Source organism: Callospermophilus lateralis, chromosome 2 (assembly GCF_048772815.1).
Source record: "Callospermophilus lateralis isolate mCalLat2 chromosome 2, mCalLat2.hap1, whole genome shotgun sequence".
NCBI classification, from domain to species: Eukaryota; Metazoa; Chordata; class Mammalia; order Rodentia; family Sciuridae; genus Callospermophilus; species Callospermophilus lateralis.
In genome coordinates, this window is record NC_135306.1 from 102,915,051 (window position 1) to 102,932,262 (window position 17,212).

The 17,212-nt window shown below is 35.9% G+C and overlaps 1 pseudogene; it reads right to left on the reverse strand.

Moving 5' to 3' along the window:
* Window positions 1-5,309: 5,309 nt before the first annotated feature.
* LOC143386837 (ran-specific GTPase-activating protein pseudogene) lies at window positions 5,310-5,917 on the reverse strand (annotated as a pseudogene).
* Between the last annotated feature and the right edge of the window lie 11,295 nt (window positions 5,918-17,212).

Consider the following 17,212-nt stretch of genomic DNA (forward strand, 5'->3'; position numbering starts at 1 on the left):
CATTCTCTCCTGGCATAGAATACAGTATCATGTGCAATGTCAAGGTTCTTTGTTTCTCCCTGTGCAATGAAATTTCTATATTCCTCCTTCAAAACACAAAAATATATGGGATGGATGTTGCCTAATTTGGATTTGTTCCTTCGATGTGTAGTTTTAACTACTTTTTCTCTCTTAGAGGAATAATTTGATTTGATGACCCCCATATCACATGCCACATTCTTTACAAATCCTATTAAGCCACTTCTGGAGGAGAAAATAATTAAACAACTTGCTTAAGGGCATATAGCTAAAGATGCAGTATGTAAGATGCAGTATATGCAGATAAATCCCAGTGTTTGAACCCATTGTGCATCCTGTGAAAAAAATGGGAAGAAAAGAAATGAGAATTGTGAAGGAACAGAGAGGGCTTCTGGAAAGTTGTTTTGGTGTGAAAGTTGTTTTGATATTAGTGCTTCAATGGGGATAATGTATGGTGCAAGATTCCTATAGCAGAGAAATGATATATAAGACTTCAATAGGTAACTAGAAAAATGTCATGCACCTGCAGAAGTCTTATTTTAAACAGGGTGAGCTACAAGGAAACTTGATCTGTTAAAATAGTGAATATTTTCCTGGAGTGGTAAGCTGAGTTCAGGTCAAGCCTCTCTGATGAGACATTACTATTTCCACAGTAGTCCAATCCTGTTAGAAAGAATGCTATCATTTAAATAAAGAGTTATTCATAACAAAAATATTAGAAAATTGGAACTGGGGGATGTGGCTTAGTGGTAGAGTATTTGCCCATCATGTTCAAGACCCTGAGTTCAATTTCAAGAACCACAAAAAAATTAGAAAATTGTGTCCTACAAAATTTTCTTCCTATGTGTTACACAGAAGATATATCGTCTATTTTCTGTCATCTTGAATGAATTCAGGACAGAAACCTCTTAGGGAATGTATTATTTTCAGGAAACAATAATATATTAGTTTTCATATTTATATGAAGATATCATGAATTTTGCAAAGTTCTAAAACATTAATTTATAAGTATAGCCTTAAAAATAATGATGCAGTTAAGAACTTTAATTCAATCTTATTTAAATTATTGCCCTTAGAGCAAAGAGCTAAGTATTTATGTTTACTTCAATATTTTTGACAATATTATAATGGTTTTGAATGCTATTCCTCAAGAACTGTCTTAATGAACAGTGTCTATTTTTTTAAAATTAAATTAATTTTTTTAGGAATTTCAATTTTTTTATTTTAATTAGTTATACATGACAGTAGAATGCATTTGTGCACTTTGATATATCATACATAGATGGGATATAATTTCATTTTTTCTGAGTGAACATGTTGCAGAATCATATTGGTCATGTATTCACATATATACATAAAGTAATAATGTCTGTTTCATTCTACTATCTTTCCTATCCCCACATCCCCTTCCCTGCCTCTACCTAATCTAATGTAACGCTGTTCTTCCCTAGTGCCCCCCACCTTATTGTGAATTAGCATCCGCATATTTTTATTCTTTCATTTACATTCATCACAGTGCCTCGTGTAAAAAATAACTTTCACACTGTTTGGGTTGAATTTTGCTCTAAAGCATATATTTTAGTAAAGGCACAGAATGCTTTCATTATGGCATAGGATGAGATCTATACATCTATGTTTATAAACCCTGCATAATTAACAAAAAGGTAAAAGTGAGTCACAGACACAGCACATTATGTGTGGTTTGGGAATGATATCAGGGTCAGTCGCACTGCCTAGTGGAGAATGAATGAGAGGCAGCCTGGCTCTGTACTGTGATGTTAATGGCTAATTTTCAGGTCTATAGTATTGACAAATACTAACAAATATAGCTAATAAATATAACTGATTTAATCTTCTAATTAAAACCACATATAATAATATTTATAACTTTAATCTGGGCCTGAGTTTTAAAAATTAATATAATAAGCTAAATGAAAAAATGATTTTAGAAAATGAAAGCTCATTTAATGATTATTGAATGTTTGTATGTGTAGTTCATTAAAAATATTGATATTGCCATATACATCTTTCTTAATCTCATGCTGTTTCTTGGTTTCTCCAAATGGATGATTTGAATTGGAAAAACTTCTAACTATAATGAATCTCATATTAACATATATTAAATGCATAGCTGTCTTTTTTTTTTTTTACATTCAATCTTAATTATGTTACAAGCTGACATAAATAGATTTGGTAACAGAAATTTAAAAGGGCAATGTTGCAAGGTTTGACTTTTAAATGAAAATATGAAGTTAGAAATCTTAGAAACAATCCTCAGCACCACATTAAAAAAAAAAAAGATGTTGTGTCCACTGAAAACTGAAAAAAAAATTAAAAAATTCTCTCTCTCTCTTCTCTCTCTTAAAAAAAGTAGCTCTTATGTTATTTAAATTTAATTCAATTTAAAACCTTTACATTGTATTAAGGTGTTTTAAAACTTGGATACTTAAAAAAATTCCACATATAAGTTAAATCATGTAGATCCCTTCTGTTGAACTTGAATGATGACAACCAGGGAGGCTGTGGAGGGGGTAGAGGAGGAAAGAAGAGACATGAGTCAAAGGGTTCAACGTTTCAGTTAAGAGGAATAAGTTCTGACCAGTGTAGTGGCCTGTGAATCTAGTGACTTGGGAAGCTGAGGCAGGAGGATCAAAAGTTTGCGACCAGCTTGGAAACTTAGTGAAACCCTGTCTCAAATAAAAAATTAAAGGGAGAGGAGGGGAGGAAGTATGGGGGCAGGAAAGATGGTGGAATGAGATGGACATCATTACCCTAGGTACATGTATGATTGCACATATGGTGCAATGCCACATCATGTACAACTAGAGAAATGAAAAGTTGTGCTGCAATCGTGTACAATGAATCAAAATGCATTCTGCTTCCATACATACCTAATTAAAATAAATAAATAAATAAAAATAAAAAAATAAAAAAATGAAAAGGGCTGAGGATGCAACTCAGTGGTAAAGTACCTCTGCATGCTTTATAAATTATACTTTATAAATATATATTTATAAATAAATATAAAGAAGTATTAAAAAGAGAGATAAGTTTTAACTATAGTTAATAATAACATATAATTCAAATTTGCCAAAATAATAGATTTTAAATATTCACACCACAAAGAAATGTAAATTATGAGAAGTGATGGTTATGTTAATTAGCTTGATTGAATCACTTCACAATATACTTATGTAATATCTCATTGTGTTCTATAATCTATATAATGTCATTGATCAATTCAAAAACTATAATTTTTTATACCTAGTTTATTATTGATGGTGACTATGAAATAAATATTTAATCATAAAAATTCTTGATTAAGGATTGCCAATAGCTATTTAAGCACAAAGTCTGGTATAACAAATTAAGTTCCAGAAACAAGTACAAATAAGTAATTATTTGGGTGTCTTATCTAATAAAAAGGAAAAGCCATTTATCTCTTTTAAGAGGCATAATTTTAAATTTTGAATAATTTTTATTAATATAGTATATAATGAATATACATTTTTTTCAAATTTCACTATCAAGTAAACAGTTATTAAAAGCTTATAAAATATACATTAGTGGTTTCATGAATAATGTAGAAATCTACATGATTGTGAACCAGATCATAATATAGAGCCTTACAGAATATTTTATTCAGTAGTTTTGTCTCTGTTTAGTGGATGGTTAGGTCTTAATAACGTAGCCCCCAAATACTAGATATAACAGTTGCTATGCAGCTTATTTGGTCAACTTCATTCTTAAAGTATATTAAGGGGTCAAAGGTCCTCAATATGTAATTTTTTGTTTTTTAGATAGCTGTATTAAATTTCTCTGTCTTCAAGGGTTCATCTCTTTCTGAGACTCTAATTCTGTGTACATAAGAGTGCCTGAGAGGTCTAGTAGATTACTGAAGATCTGTTATTTTTTTCTATTTCTGTTTCATTTTGGAAAGTTTCTATTGCTATTCAGGTTCACTCATCTTTCTTCTGTTTGTCTGATCTACCATTAATACCAGAATGAATTTGAATCTTAGAATTGTTTTAGATTTACAGAAAAATAATGAAAGTAGAGAACTAAATGTATTCCATATCCAGTGCCCCTTGTTATCTTACTTAGTGTGTAAATTTGTCACAATTAATCAAATAATATTGATACATTATTATTAGTGCCCCTGAATTATTCAGATTTCTTTAATTTTAATCTAATATCTTTTTTTCTGTTCCAGGCTCCCATCCAGGATACTATTACATTCACTGGTGATGTATCACAAATTTCTTGGCTGTCCCCATTTCTCATATTGCATGTTTTGGATGGCCTTGCTATTAGTATTATTGGTCATGTATTTTGTAGGATGTCCCTTCAGTTCCTATTTCTTACAATTATCTTATAATTAGGCCAGGATTATGTATTTTGGATTCAGTGTATTTTTCACTTCAGACATTAAATTTGTCATATCTAGAAGACAGATTTGGGTCTTTTCATATTATGACTTTTTTTAACATGGATGTTTTCTTCTACCTTCCTTTTTTCATAGTTTTAAAAATTTATTGATTCTTTTTAGTTATACATGTCAGTAGAATCCATTTTGACTTAATTTTAAAAACAGGGAATATACCTTGTTCTAATTCAATCCCTAGTAATTCTCCTTTTTCCTCTCCTAACCTCACCGCCGCTCCCATCCTTCTCCTGATCTTTCTGCCATTTAACCATAGTTTTTTTTTAAAAATTATTTTTTGTAGATATACAAGATGGTGAGATTCACTGGTGTATTCATATATGTCAGATTTATTCCACTATCTTTTCTTTTCTCATCCACCCTCCCTTCCCTTCATTCCCCATCATCGAATCCACTGAACTTCTATTCTTTTTTTAAATCCCCTCCTTTTTACTGTGGGTTAGCTTTCACATGTCAGTGAAAACATTTGACCTTTGTTTTTTGGGGACTGGCTCATTTCACTTAGCATTGCAGTCTCCAGATCCATCCATTTAGTGGCAAATGTCATAAAATCATTATTTCCCCCCCCCCAGGTTTCAAATGCGTTTTTTATTCACTATTTTTGATGATAGTAAATAAGTGTTTCCACCGTGGGAAAGAAAGTTAGCACAGTACATTTTCATGACTGGGAACGGATTTTCTCAAGTCATCTTCAATAGGGTAAAAACTTTAAAAAAACCTGAATGTTGGAATTCAGTTCTTTATATAAAATCCTTATGAAAACATAACAGAATAAAAATAAACCCAAAAGGAAGGGCGGGGCAAAATTAAAAGAAGAAAAAGAAAAAGGAAAAGAAATTAAGACGACTCAATGCTTCTCCGATTTCTCCTCGGTCTCCTCTCCAGGTTCCTTGTTCTCCTTCACAGAAAGAGCTTCCAGCTCTTGGGTCACTTTTTCAACATTATCATTTTTGCCAAGTCCTTTCTTTTTTCTCTCTTCAAACGCTTTCCTGCATTCTTTAAACTTTGTTTTGAACTTTTGTGCATTCTCAGCGTTTAGGAAGTGGATGGCGAGCAGCTCTGGCTTAGGGTACTCATCAGCAAGTCAGCACGGGTGTTCCAAACCCAGGCAGATGACTGCCAGCGTTTGGCTTCAGTTCATCATTGGCGTGATATAGTGGTTGATGCATATCTTCAGGGTCTTGTCCCTCCTCATGAGAAGGCGGGTGGTTCTTTTCTCCTTATGTTTTAGGAGCTTGACATCACCAGTGCCTCCTTCCTTCCATTCTGGAAGATCATTCTATGAAGCAAATCGAAATTGCTCACATCTTAAAAAGTTCCTCTTCATCTTCCTCCAGTGTTTTAATTTCTTGCTCAGGGAGTGAAACTATAGGCTGAACTGGGGGTAGTGATTGGACTCATCTACATTTCAGCAGAGGTTTCATGGTCATGATGAGGGTCCCCAGTGGCCACCATGGGAACGCTCTGGAGGCAGCTCCACTGGTTTGGTTTTGGCTTACTCCAATGCCTTTAGGCGACTAGTGGTAGCTTCTTTTCTCCTTGTCCTGCACCGGTGCCTCCCACTCTTCCCTCAGCCCCGGCACTGAACCCCAACCCCTTACCCTGGTGGTCAAAATCCTTATTCTTTATGGGTAATACTCCATTGTGTATATATACCACATTTTCTTTATCCATCTGTTGAAGTGCACATGGGTTGGCTCCATAGTTTAGCTATTGTGAATTGTGCGCTATGAACATTCATATGTTTGCATCCTTATAGTAGGCTGAGTTTAAATCCTTTGGATATATGCTGAGGAGTGGAATAGCTGGTTCAAGTGGTTGCTTCATTCCTAGGCTTTTGAGGAATCTCCATACTGCTTTACTGCTTCCCAGAGTGGTTGCACCACTTTGCAGTCCCACCAACTGCTATGACTTGCACAGCATCCACAAAGGATCTTGAGTAGGCTCTCGCCTTTCTCGAGACTAAAACACTCAGAGTCACTCCAGGTGAACTGGGCTTCACAAAATAATCACACAAGAGACAGAGATACCTTTTTCTTTGGGTCCTGTGATGGCTCCTCTGACCTTAAGGGTCCCCAGTGTGTGTGTGTGTGTGTGTGTGTGTGTGTGTGTGTGTCTGTGTGTGTGTGTGTGTGTGTGTGTGTGTGAGAGAGAGAGAGAGAGAGAGAGAGAGAGAGAGAGAGGAAGCCACTCAAATTAGGCAAGGGGTCAGGTTTCAGGGGGTTGAGTCTAGCTTCATGATGTCTGCTGTTGGCAGGTTGACTGACATCTAGGAAGGCCACACCCGAAGGCAGAGCAAGAGAAGGGGACACACAAAGGGCGTTTCCATGGAACATTCTATCCCAAACAGGTCAAGTATTTCAAAGGAATAGGTGAGTGTAGCTCAATGCCATGGGTGACACACCTACATCTGAAGACACACCCTCAATTTCCTGAACCAGGACAATGTCCAGGTCACTATGAAATGTAGTGACTGGTGAAAGCCTTCAGGATGGAAGTTGTGAATCATTCAGAGTGGCTCCCCACAGTAGGAGTGACAGGAGATGGAGAAAAACACAGAGACAAAGAAAACACAGAGACATTTTCAAATAAAGCTGGGGCTAGGCAGGTCACTGCACTCTGGTGGAGGAACAGTAACCCCAAGCTAGCTCTGCAAGCATATTATACTGGGTCTCATAATCAGGAAGTTAAGCTATAGGGATATTATAAATTGTTTAAGACTTATGTGTTTTCAAAAGTCTTCTTTGTAATCTAAAAAGTTTCAGAGGTAGAAACATTTTTTGCAGCTATCCTGCTGCACCCAAGAAGCCTACTGTAACATCTGTTAAATATTAGTGTCGAGTATCAAGGTTGTTAAGATCCTTGCTTTTTGGCAAGGACTGTTTCCCAGGCTTGGCTTTTACAACACTGCAGGATCAGCCCATGACTGGGGTTTCATCCACTCTCCACAACCAACATCGTATGAGCGGACCCCTTTCAGTCCATCTTCACCAACATTTATTGTTACTTGCATTCTTAAAACTTGCCATTTTTAAATAAAGTCTTTTATCCATTACCATTCTGACTGGAGATGAAATCTCAGTGTAGTTCTAATTTGCATTTCTCTGATAGAGAGTTTGAAAATTTTTTTCATATATTTATTGACCATTCATGTTCATTCTTTTGAGAAGTGTCTGTTTAGTTTCTTTATCCATTTATTGATTGGGCTGTTTGTTTTTTCAGTGTTAAGTTTTATAGGTTCTTTGTATAGCCTGGATATTAACGCCCTGTCTGAGGAGCAGGTGGCAGATTTTCTCCCATTCTGCAGGCTCTCTTCACACTCTTGATTGATTATTGCCTTTGCTCTGAAGAAGGTTTTTAATTTGATACCATCCTATTTATTGATTTTTGATTTTCCTTCTTGTTCTTTAGGAGTCTTGTTAAGAAAGTCATTTCCTGAGCTGATATATTGGAGTGTTGGGCCTGCATTTGTTTTGAGCAGGTGCAGGGGTTCTGGTCTAATTGCTAGGTCTTTGATCCACTTTGAATTTTGTGCAGGGTGAGAGATGGGAATAGAAAAGAGTAGAATGAATCAAACATAACTTTCCTATGTTCATATATGAATACAACATTAGTGAAATTCCACATCATGTACAACCACAAGAATGGGATCCTAATTGGAATAAGTTACATTCCATGTATGTACAATAAGTCAAAATATAGCTTCATGATGTCTGATGTCAGCAGATTTACTGATATCCATCATATATATCTAAAAAGAACAAATAAAATATACATAAGTTAAAAAAAACCCCAAAGATCTGCAAGAGACATTGTAAGGGAATATTCAGGAGGACTTCTCAAAAAGAGAATAGATATAGTCAATAAAAATTTTCCCAATACTAGCATAGGTATTTGGATAAATTATGGTGTTACTACAAAGAAAAATCAGGAAGATTGGAAATATGGTAAAAATTATACATTCAGTTTTGAACAATTGGATAGTAGGCTGTAGGGAATGCATAAAAAGGCTAAGTGATGCTCAGGAGAAAGATCAGAATATGAAAAATAATAATTAAGGGTCATTCTCATTGATATTGAAGCCATTGGATTAATGAAACCAATGTGGGGAAAAGCATAGGGAAAAATAGCAGAGGGGGGAAAAACCCAAATTATTTGGAAATTCCCCAATTATTTTTTTCTACTTAATATAATAGGAAGGCTAACTATTATGAAAACAAGCAACTTTTATTATTCTAAAATCCCCAAAATTATGAAGGGACCAAATATTCCTTGTGGAAAACTTGACAAAGACAGATCAAGGAAAGAAAACTTAAGACCAATACCCCTGAGGAACATAGATGCAAAAATTTTCAATAAAATTCTGCCAAATTGCATACAAAAATGTATTAAAAAGACAGACCACCATGCTCAAGTGGGGTTCATCCCAGGGATGCAAGGTTGGTTAAACATATGGAAATCAATAAATGTAATTCATCACATCAATAGACTTATTATTATTATATTATTATTGGTTGTTCAAAACATTACAAAGCTCTTGACATATCATATTTCATACATTAGATTCAAGTGGGTTATGAACTCCCATTTTTACCCCAAATACAGATTGCAGAATCACATCGGTTACACATCCACATTTTTACATAATGCCATATTAGTGACTGTTGTATTCTGCTACATTTCCTATCCTCAACTATCCCCCCTCCCTTCCCCTCCCATCTTCTCTCTCTACCCCATCTACTGTAATTCATTTCTCTCCTTGTTTATTTTCCCATTCCCCTCACAACCTCTTATATGTAATTTTGTATAACAATGAGGGTCTCCTTCCATTTCCATGCAATTTCCCTTTTCTCTCCCTTTCCCTCCCACCTCATGTCTCTGTTTAATGTTAATCTTATCCTCTTGCTCTTCCTCCCTGCTCTGTTCTTAGTTGCTCTCATTATGTCAACAAAGACATTTGGCATTTGTTTTTTAGGGATTGGCTAGCTTCACTTAGCATAATCTGCTCTAGTGCCATCCATTTCCCTGCAAATTCCATAATTTTGTCATTTTTTAGTGCTGCGTAATACTCCATTGTGTATAAATGCCACATTTATTTTATCCATTCATCTATTGAAGGGCATCTGGGTTTGTTCCACAGTCTAGCTATTGTGAATTGTGCTGCTATGAACATCGATGTGGCAGTATCTCTGTAGCACGCTCTTTTAAGGTCTTCAGGGAATAGTCCAAGAAGGGCAATAGCTGGGTCAAATGGTGGTTCATTCCCAGCTTTCCCAGGAATCTCCATACTGCTTTCCAAATTGGCTGCACCAATTTGCAGTTTCACCAGCAATGTATAAGAGTACCCTTTTCCCCACATCCTCGCCAGCACTTGTTGTTGTTTGACTTCATAATGGATGCCAATCTTACTGGAGTGAGATGGTATCTTAGGGTGGTTTTGATTTGCATTTCTCTGACTGCTAGAGATGGTGAGCATTTTTTCATGTACTTGTTGATTGATTGTATGTCCTCCTCTGAGAAGTGTCTGTTCAGGTCCTTGGCCCATTTGTTGATTGGGTTATTTGTTATATTATTGTCTAATTTTTTGAGTTTTTTGTATACTCTGGATATTAGGGCTCTATCTGAGGTGTGAGGAGTAAAAATTTGTTCCCATGATGTAGGCTCCCTATTTACCTCTCTTATTGTTTCTTTTGCTGAGAAAAAACTTTTTAGTTTAAGTAAGTCCCATTTGTTGATTCTAGTTATTAACTCTTGTGCTATGGGTGTCCTATTAAGGAATTTGGAGCCCGACCCCACAATATGTAGATTGGAGCCAACTTTTTCTTCTATCAGACGCAGAGTCTCTGATTTTATATCAAGCTCCTTGATCCATTTTGAGTTAACTTTTGTGATGGCGAGGGGATTCAGTTTCATTTTGTTGCATATGGATTTCCAGTTTTCCCAACACCATTTGTTGAAGATGCTATCCTTCCACCATTGCATGCTTTTAGCCCCTTTATCAAATATAACATAGTTGTAACTTTGTGGATTAGTCTCTGTGTCCTCTATTCTGTACCATTGGTCCACCCGCCTGTTTTGGTACCAGTACCATGCTGTTTTTGTTACTATTGCTCTGTAATATAGTTTGAAATCTGTTATCACTATACCGCCTGATTCACACTTCCTGCTTAGAATTGCTTTTGCTATTCTGGGTCTTTTATTTTTCCATATGAATTTCATGATTGCTTTATCTATTTCTATAAGAAATGCCGTTGGGATTTTGATTGGCATTGCATTAAACCTATAGAGAACTTTTGGTAATATCGCCATTTTGATGATGTTAGTTCTGCCTATCCATGAACAGGGTATATTTTTCCATCTTCTAAGATCTTCATCTACTTCTCTCTTTAGGGTTCTGTAGTTTTCATTGTATAAATCTTTCACCTCTTTTGTTAGGTTGATTCCCAAGTATTTTATTTTTTTTGAGGATATTGTGAATGGAGTGTTTTTCCTCATTTCCATTTCAGAAGTTTTGTCGCTGATATACAGAAATGCCTTTGATTTATGCATGTTGATTTTATATCCTGCCACTTTGCTGAATTCATTTATTAGTTCTAGTAGTTTTTTTGTAGACCCTTTTAGGTCTTCTAGGTATAGAATCATGTCAGCTGCAAATAGTGTTAATTTAAGTTCTTCTTTTCCTATTTTCATGCCTTTAATTTCTTTTGTCTGTCTAATTGCTCTAGCCAGTGTTTCGAGAACTATACTGAATAGAAGTGGTGATAGAGGGCATCCCTGTCTTGTTCCAGATTTTAGAGGGAATGCCTTCAATTTTTCTCCATTCAGAATGATGCTAGCCTGAGGCTTAGCATAGATAGCTTTTACAATGTTGAGGTAAGTTCCTGTTATTCCTAGTTTTTCTAGAGTTTTGAACATAAAGGGATGCTGTACTTTGTGCTTTTTCCTGCATCTATCGAGACAATCATATGGTTCTTATCTTTAAGTCTAATGATGTGGTGAATAACATTTATTGATTTCCGTATATTGAACCATCCTTGCATCCCAGGGATGAATCCTACTTGATCATGGTGCACAATTTTTTTGATGTGTTTTTGTATCTGATTCGCCCGAATTTTATTGAGGATTTTTACATCTAGGTTCATTAAAGATATTGGTCTATAGTTTTCTTTCTTTGAGGTGTCTTTGTCTGGTTTCGGAGTCAGGGTGATGTTGGCCTCATAGAATGAATTTGGAAGAGCTCCCTCTTTTTCTATTTCCTGAAATAACTTGAAAAGTATTGGTATTAATTCTTCTTTAAACGTTTTGTAAAACTCCACTGTATACCCATCCGGTCCTGGGCTTTTCTTGGTTGGTAATCTTTTGATTGCTTCTTCTATTTCATCCATTGATATTGGTCTGTTCAAATTGCGTGTATCCTCCTGACTCAGTCTGGGCAAATCATATGACTTAAGAAATTTATCGATGTCTTCACTATCTTCTATTTTATTGGAATATAGGTTTTCAAAATAATTTCTAATTGTCTTCTGTATTTCTGTAGCATCTGTTGTGATATTGCCTTTTTCATCCTGTATGTTAGTAATTTGAGTTCTCTCTCTTCTTCTCTTCGTTAGCATGGCTAAGGGTCTGTCGATCTTATTTATTTTTTCGAAGAACCAACTTTTAGTTTTGTTAATTTTTTCAATAGTTTCTTTTGTTTCAATTTCGTTGATTTCTGCTCTGATTTTAATTATTTCTTGCCTTCTGCTACATTTGCTGTTGTTTTGCTCTTCCTTTTCTAGGGCTTTGAGATGAAGTGTGAGCTCATTTATTTGTTGGTTTTTTCTTCTTATTGAGGAATGACCTCCAGGCGATGAATTTCCCTCTTAAAACTGCTTTCATTGTGTCCCATAGATTTCGATATGTTGTGTCTGTATTTTCATTTATCTCTAAGAATTTTTTGATTTCCTCCTTTATGTCTTCTGTAACCCATTGATCATTCAGTAACATATTGTTTATTTTCCATGTGATGTAGGATTTTTCCTTCCTTCTTTTATCATTGATTTCCAGTTTCATTCCATTATGATCAGATAAAATGCATGGTATTATCTCCACCCCTTTATATTTACTGAGGGTTGCCCTATGGCATAATATATGGTCTATTTTTGAGAAGGATCCATGTGCTGCTGAGAAAAAAGTATGTCCACTTGATGATGGTTGATATATTCTATATATGTCAGTTAAGTCTAGGTTATTGATTGTGATATTGAGTTCTATAATTTCTTTATTAAACTTTTTTTTGGAGGATCTGTCCAATGGTGAGAGAGGTGTGTTGACGTCTCCCATAATTATTGTGTTGTGGCCTATTTGATTCTTGAACTTGAGGAGAATTTGTTTTATGAATGTTGCAGCACCATTATTTGGTGCATAAATATTGATAATTGTTATGTCTTGTTGGTGAATGGTTCCTTTTAACAGTATACAATGTCCTTCCTTATCCCTTTTGATTGACTTAGTCTTGAAGTCGATTTTATTCGATGTGAGGATGGCCACCTCTGCTTGCTTACGAGGACCGTGTCTGTGGTATATTTTTTCCCAACCTTTCACCTTCAGTCTGTGTATGTGTTTTCCAATCAGATGTGTCTCCTGGAGGCAGCATATTGTTGGATTTGTTTTTTTAATCCATGTTACCAGCCTATGTCGCTTTATTGGAGAGTTTAAGCCATTAATGTTTAGAGTTACTATTGATATATGGTTTGTACTTCCAGTCATGTTTGATTATTTATCTTTTTTTTTTTTTTAAATTTAGTTTGTTTCTCCATGATTAGCTTTCCCCCTGCCCTCTGTCTTTACTGAGGCACTTCCCACTGATGGTTTTGGTTATTGTTTTTCATTTTTTCCTCATGTAGTGTTTTGCTCAAGATGCTTTGTAATGCTGGTTTTCTGGCTGCAAATTCTTTTAACTTTTGTTTATCATGAAAGATTTTTATTTCGTTGTCATACCTGAAGCTTAATTTTGCTGGATACAGAATTCTTGCTTGGCATCCATTGTCTTTCAGTGTTTGAAATACGTTGTTCCAGGATCTTCTCGATTTCAGCGTCTGTGATGAAATAACCGTTGTTAACCTTATTGGTTTACCCCTGAATGTAATCTGCCTCCTTTCTCTTGTAGCTTTTAATATTTTCTCTTTGTTCTGTATATTGGATATCTGCATAACAATGTTTCTTGGCGTTGGTCTACTGTGATTTTGTATGCTCGGTGTCCTGTATGCATCGACAATTTTTTTTATTGGTGGTTCAAAATATTACAAATCTGTTGACATATCATATTTCATACATTAGATTCAAGTGGATTATGAACTTCCATTTTTACCCCAAATACAGATTGCAGAATCACATCGGTTACACATCCACATTTTTACATAATGCCCTATTAGTAACTGTTGTATTCTGCTACCTTTCCTATCCTCTACTATCCCCCCTCCCCTCCCCTCCCCTCCCATCTTCTCTCTCTATCCCATCTACTGTAATTCATTTCCCTCCTTGTTTATTTTGCATCGACAATTTGTATATCTGTTTTCTTTTTTATTTCTGGAAAGTTTTCTGTAATTATTTCATTCAGCAGGTTACTCATTCCCTTGGTTTGAATCTCTATACCTTCCTCTATCCAGATGACTCTTAAGTTTGGTTTTTTTATGTTATCCCATATCTCTTGGATGTTTTTCTCGTGATTTTTTATCAGCCTTTTTGAGTTGGCTAGACTCTTTTCAAGATGATATATTTTGTCTTCATTATCTGACATTATCTGGCTTCTACTTGCTCCACTCTGTTAGTGATACTCTCATTTGAGTTTTTAATTTGGTTTATAGTTTCCTTCATTTCTAGAATTATTGTTTGATTTTTTTTTATAATCTCTATCTCCTGATAAAGATGCTTAACTTCTTCTTTTATCTGTTTATGTAATTCAATTTCAATGTATTCTTTCACTGTTTGAATTTGCTGTCTCATATCCTCTTTAAGGTTGCATTCCATCTGTCTAAGGTATTCCTTGAGTTCTTTATATGACCATTTTTCTGATGACTCTAGGTCCTCCTGAATATTTAGGCTGTCCTGCATTGTTTGTACTCCTTTTCTTCCTTGCTTTTTCATGCTGCTCATGTTACTTCTTGTTCTGTTTGACTGCTGAGTTACTGTTTACTCCTATAAATTTATTTGATGCTTGGGAGGAAAGGTATTAGAAGGGAAGGGAAGAAGTCACTAAAGAGAATGAGAGTAAGCAGGTAGAATTCAAGGAAAGGGGAATAAGAAAATTGAAAAGAAATGAGAAGACAAAAGAAAAAAATAGAAAATAAAAAAAGAAAAAATATTAAAAAAATAATAAAAAAATAAAAATTAAAATTTAAAAAAAATTAAAGAAGAGAAATTTTAAAAACAACAACAAAACAAAAAACAATTAAAATTAAAAAAACCCAAATTAAAAAAAATTAATAAATGCAGTCTTGGAGTTTGATTAACTTCTCTTCCAGGAGGTGGAGCTGTGCCCACTGGGCCAAGCTTCTCCTCTCAATACCCGGGAACCAATCACTGTGCAGCAGCTCCTCCTCCCAGACTGGGCGGGTCTCAAATCTGAGTGCCTAGGGCCTTCTCTTGTGTCTAGTCACTTCCCCTCTTTTCCTCAAGCCAGGGCCCACTCACCGGTGACGCTCACCACAATACTGGCTACACACCAGGTCTGCTGCTCCCGGGAGCCCTGTTTTCATGAATGACTGGGCATACTCTCTCTGTTTGCCTTTCCTTAGACCCTAAGTTTATAGAGCTTGGGGCTGAGAACCTCAGCAAAATTTGCTTGCCCTCTGGTAGCCATGCCCCCAGTAGCTGGTGCAAGAGACCTCAGTTGTCAGCACTGGTGGGAGTGGTAGCCGGGAGTCCGCGTTGTGGGTCCCGAGCCACTCCTGATTCCCTCCGTCTGGCTATCGCGCTCATGGGAGAGCTGGGAGGGGCCCTTAAGATTTCCCCACTGTGTGGAGAGGGAAGGCTGGGGGTTACACACCTGTCGCCGCTGGTTTCAATGAAGTTATCTCCTCCGCCGCATTCTGGTGATGTCAGTTCTCTGCCATGGTGGTATCCCATGCAAATGGCGACAGTTCATTTCCCTTTGCCGGGTGACCAATGCAACGGGTGGGTCCTGACTGGCTCTCCCAAGCCCCATTTCAATCCTGTGGCCAATGCCTATGAAGGCTCGGTTGGCATTTACCTCCATAGGTGCCGAAGGGCCGACCAGTTGTTTCAGTGGGATTGTTTAGTGCTGAGTCACAGCTGTTTGTCTGCTCTTGGTTCTTTGCCTGCTTTTCACAGTACGGAATAAGAAGCAGACAGGCACATCATGCAGTTTCTCTTTATTGGACCCAGGATCCAAATAGCAATGGGATTGCAAAATGGCTGGAAGTGGTGCTCAAGTAAGGCATTGTAAACCTATCACATCAATAGACTTAAAGATAAAAATAATATGATCATCTCATCTTAACATGCTGAAAAAGCATTTGACAAAATACAACACCCTTTCATGCTTAAAACACTAGAAAAACTAGGGATAGTAGGAACATAACTCAACATTGTAAACTTAAGTCCAAGGCCAACATAATTCTAAATGGAAAAAAATTGGAAGCATTTCCTCTCAGAACTGGAAAAAGTCACGGGATCCCTCTCTCACCACTTCTATTCAGTATAGTCCTTGAAACTCTAGTCAGAGCAATTAGGCAGGTGAAAGAAATTAAAGGTATATAAATAGGAAAAGAAGAACTAAAATTATCACTATTTGTGGAGGACATGATTCTATACTTAGAGGATCTAAAAAAACTCCACAGGAGAACTTCTAGAATTAATAAATGAATTCAGCAAAGTAACAGGATATAAAATCAGTACCCATAAATCAATTATATTTCTATACATTAGTGATGAACTCTCTGAAAGAGAAATTAGGAAAACAACCCCATTCACAATAGTCTAAAAATATTTGGAAATCAATCTAACAAAAGAGGTAAAAGACCTCTACAATTAAAATTACAGAACATTAAAGAAAGGCATTGAAGAAGCTCTTAGAAAATGGAAAGATATATCCAATGTTCTTGAATAATCAGAATTAATATTGTCAAAATGGCCATACTACCAAAAAGCCTTATACAGATTTAATGCATTTCTAATTAAAATCCCAACAACATTCCTCTTAGAAATAGAAAAAGCAATCATGAATTTCGTTCGGAAAAATTAGGAGACCCAGAATAGCTAAAGCAATCATTTGCAAGAAGAGTGAAGCAGGAGGCAGCACCTTACCAGAGCTTAAACTTTACTACAAAACTAAAGTAACAAAAATGGCATGGTATTGGCACCAAAATAGACATGTAGATCAATGGTACAGAAGTCATAGAGACAAACCCAAACAAATACAGTTATCTCATATTTGACAAATGCACCAAAAACATACTTTGGAGAAAAGATAGCCTCTTCTTCAACATATGGTGCTGGGAAAACTGGAAATCCATATGCTGTAAACTGAAATTAAACCACTATCTCTCAACTTGCACAAAACTCAACTCAAAGTGGATCAAGGAGCTATGAATTAGACCAGAGACGTTATGCCTAACAGAAGAGGGCCCAAATCTTCGTCATGTTGGATTAGGTCCTGACTTCCTTAACAAGACTCCTAAATCTCAAGAAATAAATCACGAATTAATAAATGGGATGGATTCAACTAAAAAGCTTCTTTTCAGCAAAGGA